This window comes from Lissotriton helveticus, chromosome 6 (genome assembly GCF_964261635.1).
Source record: "Lissotriton helveticus chromosome 6, aLisHel1.1, whole genome shotgun sequence".
NCBI lineage: Eukaryota > Metazoa > Chordata > Amphibia > Caudata > Salamandridae > Lissotriton > Lissotriton helveticus.
The window spans coordinates 592123379-592150184 of NC_136067.1; the positions used below are offsets into that span (position 1 = coordinate 592123379).

General features: G+C 44.0%; 1 protein-coding gene across 7 annotated transcripts in view; it reads left to right on the forward strand.

Annotated features, from left to right (window-relative positions):
- Positions 1 to 26806, forward strand: part of RIMS1 (regulating synaptic membrane exocytosis 1) — a 2308950-nt gene that overhangs the window by 887027 nt on the left and 1395117 nt on the right. The gene's annotated exons all lie outside the window — the stretch shown is intronic.

Genomic DNA, 26806 nt, shown 5'->3' on the forward strand with positions numbered 1-26806 from the left:
CTGGCTGGACCCTGCAGCACAATTGAGAGTGAACAGCACTCTGTCTAGCATTTGCCTGCTCTGTCCTCACCTCTTCTGGCCCTTAGCTTCCAACCCCCATCAATACTTCTCCCCCTTTCGTTTAGCTGAACAGCCCATATTACAGCTAGAGCTCACTGCCCTGGTCTGTGATGCACCTTTAACGAGGTGTGCCCTACGCAGACTGGCTCAATGTGTCCTATTCTGATAGGTTTTATTATGAATGTGGTTTCCACAGTGCAGCCATGATTTTTCACATACCCTGGAGACATTGCATTAGTGAATGGAGCACCAGCGGTTTGAGGGTGCTAGTCTATCTTTCACTGTGCAAGCGGCAGCCCAGTCTACTTGTTAAAGAGGGGCATTGATTTCAATTACCTTCAGTGCAATGTCTGGGGGCCCCAGAGGTCCTTAAATTCCCTCTTCCAAGGAGCTTCCTTGAGGGGCAGGGTGCATACTCACAATGCCTCACGCCTACATTGTGCAAAGTCAGTGCACCTTCTGACTGCATTTTTGCTACTTTGCCTGTGTCTATAATAGTTTGTTGGTGCAGATGCAAAGTTTATGTCTTATGCACATGAGGAGAAGCCTCCATGAGATCTTGCTGGTGCTATGTGTGCACTGGCACAACCTGTATTAGAAAAGAGGCTGCACAGGCATCTACAGCCATTCCTATAGTATCAAAGTGCCCAGGGAAACAGAGGCACACACTCGGGTTCCCCTAGGTCACTTAGTGTAATACAGCAGAAAAAGGTGCATGGACTTAAAATACCCATTATATGTTGCACGGGTACTGGAATTGAAGATTCCTGGCCCCTGTATCCCCATTTCTACACCAAAGAACAGCAACTTCTGATGAGGCACTATGGGAGCTGGCTCTCGTTCCCTTTCCACCTTTGGTTTACAATGACTACTCGTTCCTCATCCTTAAGCAGGATGCAGAGTACCCAGATAGTGTGTTGGGATGGGAATGTCCCCTGATGGTGAACTCGCATTTCCCCCTGCTCTAAAGGCCCAAATGCCCAACTGTATGTGACACTGGTATCCTGACTTTCAGGGTGTACAGAACCTTTTCATTGACCTGGAGAGGTGCCCAAAGCATGCCCTTATAGCAAGCATAGGACTTCTGTCACATAAGTCACATAAAGCGGTATTCGCTGCATATTTTCCGAATTTGTTATGTGACGGGATCTTTTTCTCTGTTAAGAGGGAGTGTGGTCTACTGACCCCACGTTGTAAGTTTCCGCTTTATAGGTGAACTCCGAACCTTGTAATGACATTCCCTGTACGCAGCGAGTGTCTGTGTGTATGTGCAGTTAATTTCTAGTGCATATGTGTTAATAGTAATGCACTGGTTGATCATCTTGGTACTTGGATCAGTGGATCCATTTTGGATGCCCACAGGTATAGTAGGGCAATAGACGAAGGGTGGATGCATGTTCCTCAGACAGTGGAAGTGTATAAACTGCATTCTTTGGCTGTAGAGTGGAGACCTAGACACTGAAGAGAAGGAGGGTAGACGCAGGATTACCTTTAGAAATGTAAAATACGATTTTGTTAGAAATAAGCTACTAATTACCTCTTCCTGAGAACTGCCATTTGGTAGATGGGTGTGGTGAGGTGTGAAACTGCAGTTTCTGTTGTTCGAGGTTAGTTTGTTTCTAGGTAAGGGCTGCTTTTTTGTCTCTGCTCCTGATTACTTATTCAGGAAGACTGATGACAGCCTGGTGGAGAGATCTCCCAGTTCATTGTTTCTGTGTTTGGGATACTCCTTTTGGAGGCAACATCTTTGCTGATTCAGGTGAGAGAACTTCATTTTGTACAAAGGCTATATCTAAGAGGCAACCAGAAAATCACAATTGAAAGAAAACCAACCCAAACGGTTCTGCTGTACCTTTGACTAGGGTTACCATAAATGAAGGCGAATTCCCCAGAGAGAGGGGAGTGGGAATGTGTGTCCTAGAGGGTACCAGTATTTTAACTTGACCTTGTGGGGATATTAGAACACTGTAGTTGAACCAGCTTTGGAGTGTGTTATATTTCATTTTTTCATTTTGCAGTAAGAATAAAGAGCTTTCTAGTAGCAAAACAATAAGTGCTGGGCACTATATTATTGTGTCTTTTGATTGATTGCAGAGTTTAGAACTCTTGCCCCACACACTACCTCTCTGAGAAGTGTTTGGGGGCTTTGTTACAATGATAGTCAAGTGCAGAAAGGGTGTACTTGGCCCAGTTTGCAGACCCATAGTTGGACAGACCTCAGAACACCAGTGGCAAGCAACCTCACTTTGGGCTCAGTAGGCGCTATCTGACCCACAAGGAGCTAAGCCCGATGATGAAACATGACACCTTCACAGGTGTGTGAGAGCACTTCTTCCTAATAAGGAAGATTCCCCCTTACCCTACCTGAGACTAAGCACTACAGGAACAGTTACCCTTCATTACTGTTACAATAAATTTAAGGCCAGATGTAGTATGCCTTTTTACATCCCTCGAAGGGGAAACAGCCTTTACTCCACGGCTCGAACCACACTGTGCCTTTACAACATGGTTCAAACCATGAACGCATCTTTACAACGCATTAATTTACCTCACATGTCATTACAACTGCCTTAAAGGAAGCTTTCCCTACAGTTGCACAGACTGGAGTTGGAATAGTAAATTATACTCTTCCAACTCCAACGCTTTCCCTGAAGCAAGTGGTTGTAACGACTTGTGGGATAATGGAACACATTGTAAAGATGCATTAGGGGTTCGGAACACGTGAATGCATGCAGAGAAAATACCTGTGTGGTTCCGACATACATCCCCCATAAAGATTTTAGTATGTAAGAAACCCTAGGTGTGGACCCCAATTTGGGTTTGCGAATCCATACCAATTTGGTATATATAAGGAGAGCTTTTTGGATGTACATTTAAAATACCGTAATTGCAGGGGGGTGCATTAATGTTTACCCTACTGAAATCCATCTGCAAAACACTAATGATTTACTAACTGCCGATAGGTAGTGGAAAAGCATTCACAAATGGCAAGAAGTCCCCAAGGAACTCCTTCCCCTTTGTGAATGTCGAAGAGTAGACAGTGGTCCCATGTACCACCCCCTATCCTTAAAATCGTTGTAACTTTTTTTTTTTAACACATCCCATTTTCCTTTACGGAAAATGGCCAGCATTTAAAAACAAAAAAAGATGACTCTATTTTAAAGCAATCACAGACATTGTGGTCTGCTTACCTCAGTAGGTCATCATCCCAATGGCAGGGAATCCAAGTGGGTCGCTATTTGCAACCTATCTCATTAAAAGTGATGAGGTAGGTCAAATTGAGATCCATCACAAATATATTAATATATTGATTGGTACACAAAAATGGAGTGTATTTTGTAAAAGTTGTTGTGCAATTTGTGATGACTTTACTGATTCCATTCTTTGTACATCTGACCCTTAGGGGTCGATTCCGATTCGGGAAAAAACGCTCCGAATAGCCGTACGGAGCGTTTTCCTATCCGAATCGTACCCTGCAACGTCCCCCGTACGTACGATGAAGTACAATTCGTACCAGGAGCTGGACTCTGTACGAACCATACAGAGACCGAACGATTCCCGGGAACGGTGCGTACACCCCATGATCGCAGGGGTACGGTGCGTAACCCTGCGATCATGGGGTGTACGCACCGTACCCCATGTTCGCTGGGTGTACGGTGCGTACACCCTGCGATCACGGGGTACGGTGCGTACACCCCATGATCGCAGGGGTACGCACCGTACCTCTGCGATCATGGGGTCTGTATGTGTGTATGTGATTGTGTACTTTTCTGTACGAATCGGCCTTACCTGACGTGGACCGTACGAATCGCGTCCTCATACCCCGGTCCGGATTGTACTCGTCGGGTCGTACGGCATGTTTACGATTCGTATGGAGAGGGCTCCGGATACAAATCGTACAAACGTTTTTCTCCAGGAACGGAATCGACCCCTAAATGTTTGCTTTGGGAATTTTTAAGGCAAGACAATTAGCAAACGCCTTAGGGCTCTATCCTAATTGTGATGTTTTTAATTCAGACTAGTCTAGTTGTTGCCGTTTAGCTGTACACAACATACATATATACAAATATGTGTTATCTCGTACTATTTATCTGCAGTTGGTAGGACAAAACAGAAGACAAAAGATAGTGTCCCCAGGCACACTGTCTAGTTTCCTGCTGTATTGAATATATTTCTCTGTCACTTGTACACAGCCGCAATTGTACAGTTAGACAGTGTTTTGCTGCTCTACGCTGCCAGTTCCATGCTGCATATGTCGATCTTTTGACGTTTCTGATGTGATGTCTAGTACTTTCACAAGAGTTACTGTTGTAGATTCTATCACACATTTTACATTGGAAAGAATGCTAAAGTGGCGCCTGTCACTGAGTAACATCAATGCAGTTAGAGAACGCAATGGGCAATGAAAAGGAGCATTTTATGCTCTCTTATCTCCAAAGTCAGTGCCACTAATTTTGAACTATTTGCTCTGAAGTAGTTTCTGGACATTGTTTTTGTTTTCCCAGTTGTCGTCCCTTTGCAGACTTGTACCAGATAGTACGTGGTGGCACTGGATAATTTAGAACCATCCCTTTGTAGTTCTCAGCATCAGGGAAGAAAAATACTTTAATACCAGAGATATGTTGTTTTTAGGTCGAGCCCGGGCAGGGCATGCTCTGCGAGGCATGCTGTATTCAGGTATGGACTTTAAGCTCCGTCCATTCTCCGCCTATATTTTTCATTGGCTTGTGCCCTTTTCCACTGTAAAATGTGGTTTTTAATTGGTCAATAGGCTTAGTAGTCCCTCCTTAGTACTGCCTTGTCTTATTTTGTAACATCCTATGGGGATACCCCCTGTTACATGTGTTGTTACTCGGTAGGATTTAATTACAGGCTCCAAGCACTATTTTCTCAAATACCTTTGTCCAGGTTAGAAGGAGCCACCTGATTTCCACTGCAGAAGTGCCAGTGGGTTTAGTCAAAAGAAGGGGCTTGCAGGTACCCTATTACCGACTCGCAAAATATGGTTTGCGAGTCGCTATTAGGAAGGGGCGTGCCTAGGGCATCCCTTCCTAATACGAGTCGCAGGGGGATATCCAAATGTTTTGCGACCACAGCTACCACCAACTTGGTGGTAAGCCAGTTGCAAATGGGAAGGGATCCCCAAGGGGACCCCTTCCCCTTTGTGTTTGGCAGCAGAATATTTTTTACGAGCAGGCAGTGGTCCCACAGACCACTGCTTGACCTTAAAAAATTAAAAGAACATTTTCTTATATATAAGAGACCAAGAGCCTGTGCGCTCGAAACGCGTCTTTTTGTGTCCTGTGAATAAATCGATTTGGAAAGTACCTGGTTGGTGTGGCTCGATCTTCTTTTGGAACGAGAGAAGCCTGCAGTATATATATATATATATATATATATATATATATATATATACTTACTGTAGACAATAAAAAGCGATCAGAAAAATTGTATATAAAAATTGGCCTATTGTTTTAGCTGACCTGACTCTAGCACAGATTTTACCCTCCCAACCTTATTTAACTTATAAAATAGCTCCATCCATGAGGGCTGTTTTAGTTAGAAATAGCCCAGAAGTCACTTTAACCACCACTTGGCTGTCACCAAAGCTTTGCTTTTTTAAATGTAGCTCATGCCGGGCTTGTAAATTTGGTATCAATACGACAGAGTACATGACATCTTTCAGCAACATACCTGTGAAAATACAAGATTACCATACTTGTCACACAGAGTTTGTTGTCTATGTACTCAGTTGTACATGCGGTTTAAAGTATGTGGGGAGCAATAAGCTCCAGGTGTATATCCTCATGCTTCAACACCACAGAGCCGCAGTCAACTCTGATCCAAATTACCTGTTAGCCAGGTCTTTAAAATTGGTTCATAACAATACATTAAGTGACTTACAGTATTTTGTAATCGGGGCAGTCCCTAAATCTATCCGTGGGGGGGATAGAGAACGACAGTTGAGAAAACTAGAATCCAAATTTATATTACAACTCGACACTAAGATGCCTAATGGTCTTAATATGGGAGAAGACCTGCATAATTTTTTGTGATGATTTGTCCTTTGAATCTTTTGTGATGACCTATTTATTGAGTTTCCTGTTGTCCTGATATACGTATGTATAAGAAGGCCTCTATTTAACACTGTGTAATGAAATTAGGTTCTCTGTATTATATCTACATGAAATCTTTATGGACTCTTAGAATGTTCACACCATTTATATAAGTTTCATGAGTTTTTAATGATTGATAAAAATTGAGTCGGGCACTCGCCAAATATCAATGCTGCTATAATGAGTGTTTACAGTATTATGGGTTCCTCCAGGGGCTCCGAGTGAAGTTTCAATTTGCATAAAAGAAGAAAATAATTTTCTTTATTTAGTTTTGATCTAGCACAGTTTTGCAGTTGTTTCTTGCATGACAATGTAACAGTTCAGGTGACTTGTGGGAATTATCTATGGACTAATAATGATTCTATTTTGCACTTGAGTATATGTTTACATTTTCTATTTGCACATTTTCCCTTAAATATATAAGGTATTAGTCTAGGTTTTGTAAATATTACCATGATGGTTTTATAGTGCACTATGCACTTATAGCTGGACCAAAATATTTTTTTAACACAATAGGGCCGATTATGATCGCGGACGGACATAAGTCCGTCCGCGACCCCTGAGGAGGAGGGAACGTCTTCAAGGGCTGCGGCGTTCCCTCCGAGCATATTAGGATGTGACCGCCAGGGTGGCGGTCATATCCTCTATCTTTAACATTGCGGCGGGTGCAGCTTCAAGCTGCACCCGCAGCAAGGTTAAAAATGCATGCATCGCATTTGCATGCACAAAGCGGCAGGCACCGCGCAGTGCCTGCTGCTTTGAGCACGCAAATGCAGGAGGGTACCATAGGTACCCCCCATGTGCACCATCCTTTCACCCAGGGGGCCCGCAACGGTCCCCCGAAGTGAAAGTCCGTATGCTTTTCCACGGCGGAAAAGCGGCAGCGGAAAAGCATGTCTGTCACACCTTCCTAATATGGCTGGCGGTGTCTGATAGACACCGCCAGCCATGTTAGAGCTTTTCCGCCGCGGTCGGAAGGCGACCGCGGCGGAAAAGCTGCGGACGGAATTCCAGACCCACCAGCCATCCTAATATGGCGGTGGGTCTTTGGAGGCATCCTCCGGGCCGGCGGTGGCTTCCGCCGGCCCGGAGGATGCGGAAAATCCGCAATCATAATCGGCCCCTTTGTTCCTTTTTTATTATATATCGATTTCCATTGTATTTATGATTTGTCTTTTATAATGGCTTTTAGATATCTATCTTCAATAGCATTATGTACCACTGCATTACTGCATTTGAGAGTCTTTTGTCCATTTTTATTGTACCACTCAACAGGAGCATTATCAGTTACAGATGTGATTGCACTGTTTCTTTCACAATTTAAATGCACTTTACGTAGTAGTGCGTCATGTGTCAGGATTGACTAGTCGCCGTGTAGTTGCCATTTAAATAAAGCACTGCATTGAAAATTATCCGAGAAAGTGGTCCGTACCTGTTTTCCTTCGCCGGTGGATGGTGGGGATTAAGCCATCATTTGTTTGTATATATATATATATATATATATATATATAATACCTGTATACCACCAAAGATCTGGTACCGTGATGGGCACTTGTTTTGCCCCCAGCCGAGCAAATTTGTTCCTAGGGTAGTGGGAGGAACAAATTGTCAGGGTGGAAAATAATGAACGATATACCGACCATATACCTATTTGGATCAGATATATCGATTTATTCCTGATTTGGGATGGAGCAGAAGCTCTAGCTGTGCAATTTATACAGGAACTGGAGGTCAACAATTTAAATCAAAAATGTACCCACAAAATTTGCAAAGATTATTGCAAGTTCCTAGACGTTTGTGTTAAAATTGTGGATGGTAACATCCCGACGAACCTCTTTAGAAAAGAGACTGCCAGCAATACTGTCTTACATGGATCTAGCAATCACCCGATCCTCTTAATTAACAGCATTCCGTTCACCAAAACTGTAGTACAAATGAGGGCTTCCTCACAGAACAGTCAACTATGGAGAGAAGATTTAAAATAAGAAGTTACAGCAATAACGTGCTCCAAATTGCTAAAAACAAAGTCAAGGACAAGTCACAGAAAGACTTGTTATTTAATTCTATAACCAGAAAAAAATTGGGGCCCACAGCTACAATAAATGAAACACCCAAAATGATTACCACCTTTATTAGTGGAACCACAACCTTAAGGAAAGTCATGAAAGCACACTGGAGCCTGTTAGTAGTTGACCTCATAATAGGAAAACATGTAGGCTCAAATCCCAAACTAACATACAGACGACCCAAATCCCTGAAAGATTGCCTAGTCCATAGTTATCCTCATGACACTGTTGGTTCTCAGTGGCTAATACCACCATATGGCTTCACAACATGTAGCTCATGCAAAGCTTGCAGGAAAGTCACTAATTGTTAAGCCTACATGACAGGGGCTGGTACAGTGAAAAGCATTGCCAAGATGATTAATTGTAATAGTGATTTTACTGTCTATGTGCTGGAATGCCCTTGCGGCTACCGTTACATAGGCAGTACAAAACTTCCACTAAAAGTACAGACTCTACAGCACCTTCGAGCCATAACTAACCGTGATTTCAACTATCCGGTAGCACGGCACTTTGCAGAAAAACATAAAAGTAACAACAGCTTCTGATTTACTTTGGGATTGACAGAATTCTACCCCATATTCAGGGAGGTGATAGGGAGAAAAATCTCTGGGTATTGGAGTCTAAATATATAATAGACTTGAATACAAAAACCCCAAATGGTTTAAACAGTGGGGAAGAACTTGCTGCGCATATTGGCCGCTGATTCTGCCTTCCTTCCTCCTCTCCCAGCTCTTTCTTTTAACTAATTTCATCACTCGATCACTGGTTTTAATAAGGAACTAACGAGTTAGGCTTCCCCTCTCACATTCCGTGATTTGAAAATGTTATATTCATGGATGTTGCAATTAGGGACATATTTATGACCCAATGCAGAGAGAACTGTCCAAAGAGATAAATCGAGACAGTTGGATATCCTTCTTGAGTTCCATTTATTGTCACTAGTAGATTCACTTAAGAGGGTATATATTCATTCTTATTTTCACTTAGTACCATACACCTAAAGACAGAACCCCATTGGTTAGGATCACAGTGGACATAACAGAGCTGAGTACATGACTCTTGATTGCATTTATTTTGATGCCATGGAAATATTGTGGGTACAATACCCTATATTGATAAGATATTATTAATGGTGTAATGGCCATTATATTCATGGCACGTAATTGGGTTACAACGTTGACCACGTGCGCTGCTGATGCAATATTAGTCAAACATGAATTGGAGGTCAGTAGGTGACCAGCGTAAATGCATTCGTTGCCTGATTGTTGCAGACTTATAATTTGGTTCAATTCTGTGCAATTGTCATCTTTGAAAAAGTTTTGAATCCAGACTCATGTATTTAAAATGTGATGCAATGCAATTTGAAGTATAAACATCGGAAAGCCATTCTTGAATTTTCGAATGTAACTGTATTGTACATGGCATGTAAACAAAGGAAAAAAACGCGCGCGTTAATCTCAAATGTATTTAGACTCCTAATTCGTTCTAATGCAACAAACCTGAATTGTGCATGATGACTGCTTAGAAATTATTAATTGATTTGTTGAAATAATGCGTTACAACTTTGATACTGAACAATGCAAGATGTTATAATGTATTTTTCTATGTCCATGAACATTGATTGCTATTTCTAAGGGAAGTTGCTGGATAAAAAACTACTTGAAAAAGGCTAAACGCTGAAATGGGTCGTCTTGCTCTTTGGTGCACAATAAAGTAATTAGTCAAGGACTATCTTTCATTAATTGCGGTTGCTGTTGCCACAGAGCTGGCATCTACATCGAAGGATTGGGAACGACAAAATACAGCGACTTCGGGAAAAAAATATATGTATATTTTTAATAGCCATTGGTATGACAAAAATACAAAACTATAAAGTACTGAAGGAAAAGATGAAACTTTTCTTCTTTTACTTTAGCACATATCCAGTTTTCCTTTAGGGAAAATGTGCTGCATTTGAAAAAAAATGTTGCTTTCTTTAAAAAGCAAACACAGACATGGTGGTCTCCTGTCCCTAGCATGCCACCATTCCTGTGATTCTAGCCCGTTCCCAATGGGTCACAAATTGCAACCTGGCTCATGAATATTGATGAGGCAGGTCATTTGTGATCCCATTGGGAATTACTAAATGTGTCTGAGGCACATTAGTACATTCCGTTTTGCGAGTCGCAAGTTGCTGGTCACTAAAATTTGCAATGTGCGACTTAGTTCATGAAAATGCTGCCACTTCCAAAAATGCAATCTGTACATACACTGGGCCTGGGATGAAAAATGAAACTTTGGAACATGAAAGCGCACCCTTAGCCAATTTTGATAGAGGACTGATGTTTGTGTAGAAAGACTGCAGGCTCCATGGTGCTGCATATACAACTCAGGTACATTCAAAAGATTCAGCTTTAAATCCTTGTGACATGGCCATAGAGTACTATATGGCGCAGCACTTGACCACCTTAAAAAGACATGTACTTTCTATGTCCCTAGTCACAATTTAAGATCCTCACAGATTTGGTTCTGGGAGGTCTTTTTAGGTATCAGCTGCTAAGATATGGAACACACTTCCAGTGAAGCTGCAGAAGACTTCTGGAGTACTATATTTTCACAAGGCGTTAAAACATTGAAGTATTCTCAGTAATCATTCATAGATTGGATTTATAAAACGAGAATTGGAGTGGTGCACCTGAGGTACACCTGAGGTAGTAGGCGAGCACCTTCCTACTTACCCTAATGGTGTTACTTCCGTGAGGCACCTCCTTCCATTTCACACATTTTTTATTTTCTCCTTTTCTCCTCTTCTCTCTCCTCTTTTAAGAAGCCGCATCTTTGGGGAGGGAGAGTTGGGACAATGCATATCCAGGAAACAACACCACTATGAATAAAAAAAAATTCAGTAAACAATTTTTAAAGAGGTGACCCAGATCTGGTAAATACAGATGGTATAGATTGTAACCGCTGTCCCTAGGAAAACTCACATGTGGGGTACAGATTGTTGGATGAAGTTCACTCCGTGAGCAGGTTCCATTATTGTGTATATGACTTTGAGAGGGGGATGACCTGCTCACTACCTCAATAGCTCCTTTCTGTAGAAGAAGATAAACCTCTTGCCAGGTCTTAACATTCTCTTTTTGTACATATAAGTCACCCCTAAGGTGGGCCCTGTATGACCCACGTTTTATATGTCTTGGTAGTGCAAAACTCCCTATTTAATTTTTCACTACTGCAACGCCTATCTCTCCAACAAGATAACATTGGTATTACATTATTACTTCTTTTAAGTGTAATTCCCAATTATGAAGAGCTAGACTTTTCAAATTTGGTGTCACATGACTCACAAGTTAAAAGCACAACTTATGGTGAAGTTGGATTTTAAGTTACAGCTCAACAAATGCCACTTTTGAAAAATTGGTATTTAAATTCTTTAGCCATTTGGAGCCTGCTGCCTGTCTCTGTTCAGTCTTGACTGGGTGACAGCTGGGCTTTGTGTATTCCCTTTAGACAGCCACATACAAAGGAAGCTTAGGTGTGTCTTGATTGGCCATCCTTGGTGATGGGAGGGAGGAGCTGGGCACAGCCTCACACTTACACCTGAATATGCTGTGTCCTGTCGACACACAAAAGGTTGCATACCCCTGTAATGAGCCTGGAGCCAGGGCAGGAAGGGAGGACCTCTGTACACTTCAAAGCACAACTGGGTATAAATACTGGATCTCTGAGACCATAGCTCCAGTACACTTCTAGACCTGTGATGACTCTGCCAGGAAGAACTGCTGTGCTGCTGAAAGGACTGTCACTTTGCTGTACTGCTGCTTTGCTGGACTCTTGCTTTGCTGAGCTGCCCTGCTGTCTGCTGCTCTCCTGCCTGGGTGAGAAGGACTGGTCCTGCATCACTTGAACCCAGAATGACTCCCTGTTCTAAGTCTCAGGAACATCAAATACTTCAACTCATCCTGCTACAGCACCTGGAATTTGCTTGCTGCAAGTCTTGCCTTGCCAAGTTGTGCCAACCCACCCCAGGGCCCATGTATCCTCTTCGGAACCTCACATCTTTGTTGAAGACGACACATACTGGATCAAGGTATTTTGGTTCAACGGGCCCGAGTGGGTCCCTGTATCTGGCCTGAGCTCTTTCGTGGTCGGCATGAACCTTTGACTTTGCCCCGGTCAAGCACGACCAGGTATCCCTTTTAAGCGCTTATTGTTTCTAAACGCTGTTTTACATTTATTCTTTAAAAATGTATATATCGAATTCTACTTTTTGCATTTATGGTGTTTTGGTCTTGTTTTATTTATAAAATTAAGCTCTATTTTTCTAACCTGGTGTGGCATCTTTTGTGGTGTTATCACTGTGTTACTGTTTGAAGTGTTGCATAAATACTTTACACATTGCCTTTTAAGTTAAGTCTGACAGTTCTGTGCCAAGCTACCAAAGGATGAGAAAAGGATAATTTAGGATGTGTTGTGACTAACCCTGACTAGGATGGTGGTTTCTGCTTGGTCAAGGTGCATACCTCTGTTAACCAGAAACTCTATTTCTAACAGTTACATATTTCCATCTCTTACTCATTTAGCTCTGTAAATCTTTCCTATCACCACTGAGAGGCATTTGGCTGAGTAAGCCTTCTCCTCTCTCTCTCTCTTGTTGTGTTAGTGAGCCTAATATGCTAATTTGTATCAAGAAAGTAATGCAAATACGTCCTTACCACATAGTATACCTCCACTGTATCCTTGACACTGGAAGGGGAGTATTCACAAGAACAGTCACAGCCACATGACCAGTGCTTTAACTTCTCCACTGCAATATCATTACCTTATTCTTCTTCAACTGCTCCATCTTAAACTATTCCCTCTGAACCTTCATGTCTTTCTTAGCCAACCTGTCTTTGTGTACCTCCATCTCTTTAATCTAGAAAACTGTGCCATTTTAGGTAGGGGTCTCTCACCTTTTCTGTAATCAGAGCTACACATCTTCAGAGAAAATCATCCAGAGCTTCTACTAATCGTGCTAGAATAGTAACCACCCCATCCAGGATTATCAGCAATGTTCACATAATTGTGTTAGGCAGGGTTGCTATCAGCAAAATTCAAAAGCATTATCAACTCTGAATGGCTATGCATGGGTCATACAGCCACTGCTACAATCCTCTTGGCACCAAGGTAATAACATAAGTAATACATGTCTCCAACTCAAATTGTAACTTTGAATACATTTTGAAAATGTAACCATTTTTCTCCAAACATCAGCTTAAACCTTATGAAAATACACACATTTTCATCTAAAATGTATGATTTTTAATTTGCGATACATATAATAATTCAACCAAGCAAATACATGTTTATAAGTAGGTTGGGCTGCTCACACAATAGCTGGTGTTCATGCGTGATCTAAGGCAAAGGGTCACAGGCCTACATTACATTTATTTACAGGTATTTTTCATGAAAAGTCAACCTTCCCTTGACTACCCAATACTTAGAAATGGAGCCTAACATTAGTAATATGAGCCAGATTGCTCTGAATCATCCAACTTACACTGTTCCTTTGATGACTGCCTTTACACCAACTTGCACTATCTGAAATTGTTCCTGTTTAAGGGTTATAATGTGTTTGGAAATATCATGTCTCAGATCTGATTGCTGACACCACTGTCAGGCTTTGTCGCTGATGTTTGTGATCCCTGGTATCCCTCAACTTTAAAAAAAATGGGATTTAAGACCTGATGTCCAAAGGTATTTTGCTGTTGCAAACGCAAAAAAGAACACTTAATAAATCTGTGTCCAGTACGTAGTTGTTGTTATAAAAAGGAAAAGTACTTTATTATGCACACTGCAAAATTATATCCTCAAATTTACAAACCTGTTCAGAAGTAAAGTGGAAACCATCTGAAGAGTCTCACAAACAAACATGGGCACACATTGTAGACAGGTCCCACAGGCCATGTAACACCCTAAATATACTCTGTAGCTCCTCTGCTGGAGGCACCCCGAACAAAGACTTGAACCCTAAAACCAGAATAGCACCACTATGTGCTTAACACAATATGGCAGGTGCAGTATAAAATAACACAATCAAAAACAGGGGGAGGAAGAGGTATCAGTTAGGTTCACCCTCCTTATTCAGTTATACACACAAAAAAACGGAATACCGGAATAAGAACCTAACCATGGGAGAAAAAATTAGATTTCCGCTCAAGTGGAGTAGAAAAGTCTACTGGAAAGGAAAGTTTATCTTTCTAGAGTCCCCTCACTCACCAGGGTCTCCCCTTAGTGACATGCTTCATCATAGGGGGTCCTCTCAATCCGCTGCGGATTGAGGCGTGCTGTGACTTGTGAAATTACATAGGAGTACTTATGTGGAACTATGTGTAGTGCAGTGTTGTGGAGTGGGAAAGAAAAATGGTTAAAAATACCTAACTAATGGGTTAATGCTTTATTCCTGCTCCTAGTTGGTATGTTAAAAACAGGGGTGAATACGGGGAAAAACAACATAACCATGATGAGTCAGGTGTCCCTAGTATTAGTCAACATGTTTCGAGCCTCCCCTAAAGCTCAGGGGCCAGCCCTGTGCGTGCCACTTCTAAGTGACCTATAAATCAGGTAAAGTGCAGTGAAAAAGTGAAATAAAATGCCACACCTAATGTGTGTGCACTATTAGTTAAATACATACGATTACACAATGGTACATAGGATCTGTAGGGAATAAAATACAACACTGTTAGAGTAACATTCGCCTACCAGAAGATCTGTCAGGCATCGTAAATACAGGCGTCATTCTAATTTGTATAAATACTCCTCTATAGTGCATGTAGTTATCAACTACCATGTATCTCGTTGTGCTTTGCAGGAGAGAAACATATGGCAAGTGTCTCCAAAGGAGATAGTGAATGAGTGCTATTTATAAAAAACATAAACACCACGTGACATACAACACCATTTGCGAACATGTACGCATAAAAAGTCACATACTTTTTATAAGGCTGAAATTTGGAGGGGCTGTTCGTTGTCACACTCTGTAATAGTAATGGTAACAAAGGGTAGTTGTTAGTGACCCTGTAACAAAATGGGGGTTGTTCTGTGCCTCCATGAGCCTCAATGCCGCCAGCTTATGTCCAAAGGGCGGTCAGCTGTAAAGGAAATGGTCAGAAAGACTTACTTTATCAGAGCGCGCCTCACCGGTTAATCACCTACTCGCTTCCCTGGAGACCACATATTAACGCGTCTCTCCTCGGGTGCCTCCTAATATACTTCTGCATTCGCCTAGTCATCGGTGGATTGACTAGAGTGGTACACTTCCAAAATGGCCGACGGAAAACGTCCATTACGTCGGCCATATATGAAGTATAATTCTACTGCGTTTAGGGAAACTGAACTTAGTTATTACTGGGAATTTACTGTAAAGGACTAAAATAGAACCAAGAGGTTTAAACACAAGCGGAATATCCATTAAGCAAACAATTACTTCTTATATAAGTTCTTTATCTTATTGTCTGTAGTGCTGTTTGTCGGAGTGCACACTAGACCATATATATATCTACTTGATTTAGGAATGTTTGCCAAACATTTGACACTATGTGATGTTTTTTAACAGGAAACACGTTTTTTTTTTACTTGATTTTAACACATGATGAAATATGCATATTTAGTTATGACATGGGAAGTGGTGATACGTGTGATGGTAGTCATCTATCAAGTTGGGATTCATCTGTTATGATATCATTAGTTGTAGCTGGGTGGTATTATTACCTGGTGAATTGGCCCCAACGAATATTATCATTCAAACCTTGGGTGTCTGTACTTAGTTTAAAAACCCAGCGTTGTTCCTTTTCTAGAAGTCTGTGTTTAAGGTTGTCAAGATGCTTAACGTGTTCTAACACTACCCATGTAAGATCATTGGGGGTCTGTTGTTTTTTGATGAAATGCGATGTCGTTTTCATGGTAGTTTGTTTATACCTGATGTTACTCTGGTGTTCCACTATTCTGGTGCTGACCTTCCTGGTGGTTTTACCCACGTTGTGAAGGTTGCAAGTGCGGGTGATCATGTAGATGACCCCTGAGGTGTTACAATTTGTGAATTTCCGCAGTTCCAAAGTCATGTTATTGTTAAAGACCACTTTTTTATTTGTGGATATAAGGGGGCGAACCCTGCAGTTACTGCATGGGTGGTGTCCGCATGGGAATGTGTTTAGTACTTGCTGTGTTCTCTCATTGCCAGTTGTGGTGGTTTTTGGGCGTGTATGTACCAGAATATCTCTAAGGCTCTTCCCCTTTCTATGGTAGAACATAGGTCTCAGTATGTTCAGGTTGCCACTGTTTAGGGTGCGCCAATGTTTTTTAGGTCGAGGCCTCGTCCGCACTGCTGTAAGCAGTGGGCGGAGCCAAAGATTTAATGATTTCCAGTATGGGGGCTTTTGAACCCGCACCTCTTCTTCATTGGCTGGCCTCGTAAATGCTGGCCAGCCATTGGAGGAGAGGGGCGTCACTCGGTTCAGGCCCCGTCTTTAGCGGATTCGGGGGCGTGTTTTTTGCAGTTTTTAAGCCGTGACGTCATCCGTCACTCAACTGCTAAAACACGCCCCCGAATTGCGAAAATGGCGGTGCTTTTGTTATGGCATTTCCCCCCCGACCGCCGCCGAAAGAAGTCGCCAAATCCTCCGCCCCAGGTGAGTGCTTGTTTATTAAAACTGTTTCTCCTCGCGTGGTAGCTAAACTTAATGCTTTAAAAGTGAAATGGATACCCGTGACTTACAAAAGCGAGCATGGCATCGGATCTGTGCGTGCGCCGGAAAGGGCGTGTGTGATACTTCAGCATTTTTGCCTGGAGCAGTACCAACTCTGCCCGTGGTCCTACCCCTCCGCATCCCTATCTACAAACATCCTGTGGCGGCCCCCGTTTCCTGCCATGTCCTTATCGGAGGCGCGCTCCACATCACCATCAGATAACGCGAAGCCCGGGGCTTGTTTCCTGGGGATTCAAGTATTGGTTAATGGCTGCCCGGCCCATGGGGAAGTCAGCCTGCTGATGAGAGAAGAGTCACTCTTGGCAGGGAGTACAAGGAAGAAGACAGTGTGTGCAGCGAGTGTGAGGGGCGGTGCTGGCTTCTCAGAGCTGCTCCGGCACCCAGGCATCAGCAACTTACCGGTGCGACGACGAGGCGGGTGGAAAGAGGATAAATAGAGAGGAAGTGGGTTCCTACATGAGATCCATCAGCTGAGAAAGATAGACCAACATCTGCTGAAACTACCTACACACGCCTACCGACCTGCCTCTGTATCCAGCCAGCAACAGAGCACCGCCCACTCATCCTCAGAGGTACCTCCAGCCACGAGGCGAACACCAGGACCCTGCCACAGAGCTCCTCCTGTCAGCTGGACACCCGCAGAGTGACAGGCAGACACCCCTCTGCCGCCGCGGCCAGTCACTTACCTCCTCCGAGCCACCCACGCAGGCGACGTGGCACCTGCCCCTACCAGGAACCCTGGGGGGGGGCACCTGTCACCGTGAAGGTAAGTTACTATCCAGCAACAGCACCAGAACACACACCTTCACACGTCCCACAAAGAACTACTTCTTAGTGCCACAGACAGCAGCTTCTACTCAATCTCGTTCTCCCTACATCTTGTCCACTAATCCCAAACCCTACTAGTTGTATGGCTTAAATGCTGGAGGGTAGCCGTTATATGGTGAATAATCCTGTGAAGAGAAGAATGTGCCAACTACATTCGTTTGGTGCTCTGTTGAGAGCTTGGTGCTGTCAGGATGTCTAAAATGTTAGATTGGGGTAGAGCAAAATGAGAATCTGAATACGTTGGAATACATTTATTGGATGTTCTGTGACAGCAATCTGTGTGTCATGGTGTATCTGAACTGTGTTGGGTGTAAGATAGAAGGTTTAACCTATTTTGCTGTTTGATTTGCCTCTGGGGCTAAATAGATGAAGAATGCAGACAATAAAGTCTATTTTCTGTAAATGTATATCACTGCAACTATTAGTTGTGTGTGCATGGGTGGCTCTGTGTGTGTGCGGGTGGCTGTGTGTGTGTGCGGGTGGCTCTGTGTGTGTGCGGGTGGCTCTGTGTGTGTGCGGGTGGCTCTGTGTGTGTGCGTGGCTCTGTGTGTGTGTGGGTGGCTCGGTGAGTGTGGGTGGCTCTATGTGGGTGGCTCTGTGTGGGTGGCTCTGTATGTGTGTGTGGGTGGCTTTGTGTATGTGGCTCCTTGTGTGGGTGCAAATGCAATAGATCTCGCATTTGCAAGAGATTAAGCAATTGGCATTGTAAATGACAATGCCATTTATTTATGTTTTAAAAACAAAAACATAAACAAAAATAATGTCATAAGCAATGCCAATAGCTCTAACTTTAACAATGCCGAGACCATTGCATTGTAAAAGCTTGTTTCACTATCTTAGTGACGGGATCATACGCTATATTGAAGGTGGTGATGCATATAGGTCTTTGATCTTTAGCAGGTACCTCCTTTAGGTATGTTTCAAGGAGCACCTCTCTGTGGTTTTTAGCAGCTGTCTTTCTTGCTTTGGACTGGAAGTCTCCAGTTCCATCCCTTTAGGGCACACATATGTTTTGTCTTTCCATAAGAAAAAGACTTCCACTCTGTTTGGAAAAACCAGCACAACTATTGAAACTAATCCTTTTTTAGAACAGGGCCAAAGCCAAAGAGGAGACCCCGGAGAGGACAGAGGAAAAGAAAAGGACAAAGACAGAGATCCACCGACCACACGCATTACAACAGGAACCATCAAAGAGAAAGAGAAGAAGAAAAAGAACCAAACATAGAACACCTAGTCATCAATATAAGTGATTATCACCTCAACACATATGAACTTGGACTATTACAAAAAGGAACATCATTTGTACCAACCACAACCTCGGACAATCTTGAGTTAGAAGTGAGCTTCTTTAAATTAATGCGCAAACTAAGACTAAGGCATTTCTTCGACAATGTACTTCCAGAACGTCCACGACAAGAACAAGACCAACTCTTAGGATTACGACCATCTAGCTCTTTCCAAGCACCTACCAGCCACAAAACATTGGATCTCTTCGAGAACTTAGTTAAACAAGATTTAACCAAAATCAAACATGTCAAACCAAAAAACAGGAATACAACGCAAAAAGACATTGACACTCTACACAAACTCGCATCTAATGAAAACATCATATTAACCAAAGCAGACAAAGGCGGAGCAATCGTCATTATGAATAAAACTATGTATGAGAATAAAGTGATGGAACACATCGCAGATATCAATACATACAGCAAACTAGACAATAATCCCACTATAGAATATTCCAAAACGTTACGGAATATCATCGACAAAGCCTACAAACAAGGTACAATTACGGAGAGAACAAAAAACTTCCTCATCTCGACTAATCCTAAGAGCCCCACATTGCGAATGGTACCTAAGATACATAAAAATACCATGGACCCACCAATGAGACCGATAGTATCTACACGAGGCAGTCTACATGAACCAATTGGTCAGCTCATAGACAAACATCTTCAACCTACAGTGCAAGCCCTGAAAACGTACGTGAAAGACACAACTCAGTTTCTGTTGAAATTACAACAAATACCCAGGGACCCACAAGAAAATATCATATTATGCACAGCAGATGTACGTTCCTTATACACCAGCATACCACACAACATGGGGATAGAAGCCATGGAAGAAGCACTCATGAACACGGACCTAGACACTGACTTTCAGATTTTTCTAATGGCACTGATGTATTTCACATTGTACCAAAGTTACTTCAAATACAACCAAGCTTGGTATCAACAACTAACTGGGATGGCCATGGGCAATTCGGCGGCACCCGTCTATGCCAACATTTTCATGCAGTGGTATGAAAACAAACACATATTGGCTAAAAAAGAATGGACAGACAATCTAAAGATGATCATAAGATACATAGATGATCTATTCATCATCTGGACAAACACAGAAGACAGCCTACAGGATGCACTGACAGGATTCAATCAAATTGACCAACGCATTCAACTAACATGGGAAATATCTAACACCATGGTCAACTTTTTGGATGTCAAAGTTTCAATCACCCCAGATGGATTTTCCACAGATTTATACGTAAAACCAACTGACAGAAACAACATGTTACACCACTCAAGTTTCCACGAACCGAACTTAATAAGAAATCTACCTTTTTCACAGATGGCAAGAGTCAATAGGATCACCTCAGATGAGGCAACTTGCAATTTAAGACTAAAGGAAACTGCAAACAAATTTATCAATAGAGGGTACCCTCAAACACTCATAGATGAAACGAAAGCAAGGATTGATAACATCACAAGAACCGTACTGCTAACCTCTAGAGCCAAATCAGAACAAACACGGACCGTAGTGGTTTCGAAATTTTCAACGGCGAGTAATAAATACAAGAACACAATCTTAAAACATTGGGCAATATTGAATTTAGAACCGGACTTCAAACAAATCTTTAAACTCCCACCAATATTCGCATTCACAAGAGCAAACAACCTTGGTGAGATCGTCCAAAACAAATCCACGGAGACCACTGAGTTCACTGGAACCAAACCATGCCTAAACTGTGGCAACTGTAACAGTATAATCAGGGGAAATACAATCAACCACCCAATGAAGGGGCACCCAATTAAACTTAAGGTAAACGCAACATGTGACACCAACAACTTGATCTATGGAATAAGATGCCCATGCGGAAAAATGTATGTAGGTAAGACGGAACGGCGCATCAAGGTGCGCCTCACAGAACATAAATCGAACATTCGATTGAAAAATACCAAATCAGCTTTGTCAGCGCACTTTGTGGAAGAACAACACAACATTTCACAATTAAAATTCGTGATACTTTAAACAGTACAGAGAACAGAAGGAAGAGACAACACCAAACACCTACTAAGGAGAGAGAACTTTTGGATACAAAAACTTACTACCCAGAAACCAACAGGTCTTAATGACCGGATCGAACTGTCATGTTACCTGTAAAAATTGCTCTAATGACTATTGCTTGTTAATACTGAGTGAGTTCATACAGATAGATCTAAACAGAATAGAAGGTAGGTCACGTATTTCTTATGACATAACATCCCTGTCTAGACCGTTCTCACACATGAGTAACACCACAGTAGCTCAAGAGTAGAGGAACACATTCTCACACGTATACCAATCGCAAGTTCTAGCCCCACACAAGCTTTCCGTTTTTGGCAGAATAATTAACCTCCTCAGTGAATTCACTTTTTTAGTCAATTTCTCCCCTGAATAGACTAGATACACGTTTCTCCACATCTGATATCATCGGGTTTGAAATATTTAAACTAAGCATAGTTTTATAACACTCACATCAGACACGCATAGTCTATTTTCAATTTCAATGGTCACATGACCGGAACTTTTTTGAACATAGCAAAGCGCGGCCAGTTTTTCGTCTGTGCCGTCGTTTCAGAAGAGTTTTCAACGGACCGAAGCATGCCAAATCGACACTACAGGTTAGTTTATTTCAGCCAACCCCACCGGGCGAACCCTTATCGTTTTTGCCGCTTTACAAACAGATTGAATGTGACGATGTCTCCCATCGTTCTTTTACAGATACAACCACACTAAAGAGGAAAGGCTTGTAAGTGAAACACCGACTCACTATGAATGTAAATACTATGTATGAACTTGCATGATTACATGTCGATGAATTCTTTGAGAACATGAGTTTAGCAATCTAGCATCACAAGAGTGAACACCATAAGAATATGCATGTACTAACCCCAATAATGAATAGCAGTGCTGTGATTAATACCCCATTGTAATATGAACTGTAACTGACATTACACTATTCTTGCAGTGTCTGTTCCCTGATGAAGGGCATAACAAAAATGCCCGAAATGCATTGGATATCCTAAAAACGACATTGCCTGAAGCTTATGATGTTATAAAATATATGACAAAGATGAAATGAAAAGAAAGAATCAAATCTCATATGAATTAAATAGAGATTTATGAACATTTTCAAAACAGAGTGGAAGTCTTTTTTCTTATGGAAAGACAAAACATATGTGTGCCCTAAAGGGATGGAACTGGAGACTTCCAGTTTCACTATTTCTCATGTTCTAAAGACGTCGTCGGACACTCGACGCCACCTCTAGGAGCACCAAAAAAAATAGGAGCAAACCAGTAATATTTTTCTCCAAAGACAACAATTAGAAACAGCTGTGCATCTATTCCAAACAATCCCAAAAGTTTCTTGCTTTGGACACCAGATGTGGCAGGTATTTCCTCGCAATTCTTTTTTGGTATAGTTCCCTCGCTTGGATTTTGTAGTCTTCTTTTTCAGTGCAATTTCTCCTAAGTTGGAGAAACTGTCCAAATGGGAGGTTCTACTTTAATTGTCTTGGGTGGAAGCTGTCATATATTAAGAGACAGTTCTTAGCAGTGGGCTTGAAGTGTGTAGTGGTCTTGAATATGCCATTGACTGCAAAGATGTACAGGTCCAGGAAAATCAGCTGTGTCTAGCTCATTGTATGTGTACATTTTAGAAAGGGAATCTTGTAGGTTTAGCCAGGTGATAAATTCATTTGCCTTAGTTACTACCCTTTGTTACCATTACTATTACAGAGTGTGACAATGAGACCCTCAGCCCCTCCAGACCATGGGACACATTTCAGCCTTATGTATACATGTTCGTAAATGGTGTTGTATCTCATGTGGTGTTTATGTTTTTTGTAAATAGCACTCATTCACTATCTCCTTTGGAGACACTGGCCATATGTTTCTCTCCTGCAAAGCACGACGAGACACAAGGTAGTTGATAACTACACGCACTATAGAGGAGCATTTATACAAATTAGAATGACGCCTGTTTTTGCGAAGCCTGATAGATCTTCTGGTAGGCGAACGTTACTCTAGCAGCGTTCTGTTTTATTCCCTAGAGATACTACGTACCGTTATGTACTCGTATGCATTTAAATAAAAGTGCACACACATTAGGTGTGGCATTTTATTTCACTTTTTCACTCCACTTTACCTGATTTATAGGTCACTTAGGAGTGGCACGCACATGGCTGGCCCCTGTGTGTTCCTGAGAAAGAGTTTTAGGGGAGGCTCGAAACATGTAGACTAATTCTAGGGACATCTGACTCATCATGGTTAAGTTGTTTTCCCCAGTATTTACCCCTATTTTTAACATACCAACTAGGAACAGGAATAAAGTATTCGCCCACTAGTTAGGTTTTTTAAATCATTTTTCTTTCCCTCTCCACAACACTGCACTACACATTGTTCCTGTAAGAAATGGGGTTGCCAAATCTACAGGGGGTAGCATGGAGCAGAGCGGGCAGGCCAAACTCCTGAAGACATGGGAAGTATCCCCGCAGTACCCACAGACGACACGCCAGGCACACCACAAAAGAGGCACAACACCAGTTTGGATAAAAGAAGAATAACTGTTGTATTGTACCAAATATGCAAGAGTAACACCCAGTAATCACAGTAGTCACAGTAGGGCACCAACGGGCGCCAGGGTAATGGGTTCCAGGGGGATTATTTACAAGAAAAATGGGAAAAGAAAAAGGTAAGTCAGTCCATGGGTGTCCAGAGCTGAAATAAAAACCAAGTTATCAATTGGAGTGGGACAATAAGCATGACCGCACATCAGGCATTATAACTTCGGCATCACCCCTGTAAAAAACATGAGCTCTCAGCATGAACATCAGGCCTAGGCCTAAGCTCTGAGGCAGGACACCTGTAATAAAACATCAAGGTTTTCTAGTTAGCATGGAATCAGCGTCAGCTCAACCAACAGGCGTGAAACATCAGTATACATTGGCAACAGGACACAACTGATCCTGGGCAGGGGGCGCAGTACCCTAAGCACCCAACTTTACCATAAGGCTTAGCCCTAACTCATGGGCCAGGAATACCTGTAATAAAACAGCAAGGCTTCCGCCACCATAACCCTGTGGGTATAAAACATCAGGCGGAGCTTGTGAGGCATGACCTCTTCCATGGGCACCTATGGGGAAACAATAACACATGGTGCATAGTTCCTGAGCAATACCATGGGCATCAATAACATTAGCGACAGGCAACATCACATTAGGCCAGGGAAATAACCATCTCATCAGGTAAGTAGAAACATTTTATTCAGAAAGGTCTGGGCTGGCATAGTCACATCCACCATGGGGCATACAACCACTAGGCTTAACTCCGAGCTTAGGGCATCCTCCTCAACGTGGGTGCATCCTCTACCAGGTCACAACATTCCCTTAAAATTCAGGCACCTTCCTCGGGTAACCCGGGATCCCTGCGACGGTCCCCTCTACACCCCTACCAATGAGGCAACACTTTTGGGGGAAACTTCGCATCAAAAAGTTAGACAACGTTTCCGGGGGGGGGGATAGGCCTAAATATCCACACCGATGGTCACTCAGTACTTAAGGCGGGCTCTTGCCCAGTTCGGCCACCTTGCCGGGGCCACCAGGGCCCAACAACAGTCTCCCAAGAGAAGGAGGGGGCGAGCACCGACCCTGTGCCCCGACTCCAGCCCCCAAGCACCACGCAGCTGAACCCCCACTCACCGGGCTCCTAGGGATGTCCTTCTGACTCCGGGCTCTCACCACACTGCTGGCCTCTTTGTCAAGGGGGGGGCGGTCAGGAGGCTCCACGCGGTCTTCTCCTGTGGGCTCTGACCCTCTTCTGCGGGGTCCTCGGGGATTCTCACGCAAGGCGGGGGGAGGGGCAGGCACCGACACGTGCCTCGACGCCCCCTTCCTCTCGCTCTGTATCGGTGGGCACAGCGGGGCTTCCCTCTTCCTCGTGAGAGCCCCGCCAACAGTTTAGCTCCTCACCTGGGTCCCTCTCTCTACCACGGGGACCCGGGGCTTCCGTCGGCCTCCTTGGGCTCTCCTTGGGGCACTCGCTCGTTCTCCGGGCGCCTGCGCTGCTTCCGTCTGGGTCCCGGGCCTCCTCCGGAGCCCAGGACCAATCACAGGCGGCGGAGGGGCGGTGCAGGACACACGCGGGCCCTCCTTCACTCTCCGAGAGCCCCGCCGAGAACAGCTCTCCCTCCCAGCTTCACCCGGGTCCCCCTCCCTCACGGGGCCCGGGGCTTAGGGTCGGCTTCCCTTCCTCTGTCTGCCCGGCCGGCAACCAATCCTTGCGCGGCCTTCCGGGGGCGCGGCAGCACGGGCCAATCCGTGTGCGGCGGGCTGGGGGCGTGGCTGGTGACGTCACCGGCGCCCCAGCCTCGTGATGCGGCCCCTGACGGCTTTAGGGCCCACAGCAGCGGGGGGTCTCCTGAAACAGCGCCGGGCCGCGGCGGTGATTTCCGGCAATTGACAACCAGCGCGGGGCAGCGCCAACACTCCCCGGGCTGCGGCGGTGAGATCGGCAGCGATAAGGGGTAGGCTCCCTTTCAGTAATTATTTGAAACACAACATAAGCGCGCCAAAATGCGGGGTAGGCTCCCATGGCGCTATCTCCTCAGCAAAAGGGCGCAAACACGTGGGATAGGCACCCATAGCGCTATTCAGGGCACCCAGCTCCTCTCTCGGGCCACAAAACTTCCAGGGCCCTGGGGCTCAAAGGGCCAGCAGCACCTCGGGCCACCACAGTCACAGGCCACAGCGCTCCAACAAGTACCAGTTCCTCGGGGGCACAATCTTCCCCATACAGCGCTTCACAGGCAGCTCCTCACAGCCCAGCGCTTCCCAAGGGGGCCACCGCTTCACAAGGGTAGCGCTTCATAGGCACACATCGCAAGGGGGCGACAGTTCCACAGCCAGCCCCAGGGGCACACTCCTCACCTCCTGGGGGAGTTCCAGTCCACAGTACTCCTCCCCTTCTGGGCGCTTCTTTCGCGCAGCGCTGGCGTGGTTCAAGGTCCCAATAGTGGCAGGGACCTAGGTGGGCCCTCCTTCTTCAGGGACCCTGGGGACAGAGCTGTAGCACTACTGGGCCAGGTCAACAGGTAGTGGGGGCGTCATCAAAGTAGGGTGGTAGGCTCTCACCATCCCCACTGCAGCGTGGCCCTCCTCCCACACAGCAGCCTTGAACTCCTGAAGTGGGGCTTTACAAGCCCTAGGGACAGTATGGGGGTTCTGGATGGGTGTAGGGTCCAGCACACAGGCCCAAGTGGCGGTATCCCCTCGCAGCAGGTCCCCTCGCATTCCTGTCCCAGCTCTGTCTCCCTGCATGGTGGCACATCCCCTTACTTGTACCCTCCTCCCAGTCAGTGCCAGAACCTTCTAGAATATTGGCAAAACTGGCCTAAACTGGCTCAGGGGGAGTAGTAGAGCACCCTGGGTGCCAGGCTTTCCCTCCAACAGCTAGGGGTGACTGGGTACCTGAAGACTAGACTACTAACCTCCTGCAGTCAGGTGGCGCACACATAGCCTGGGCATCCATTTTAAAAACACAGCATTTCACCAGGGTACATTTTACAATAGGGAAATTGACAAGTGCTCACACCATTGCATGGCATTACAAATTAACAGGGTGTCTCACACCACACATGGCCTATACAGGTTTATTGCCATGGGGGAGACATTTCAAATTAGGAGGGCAAAAA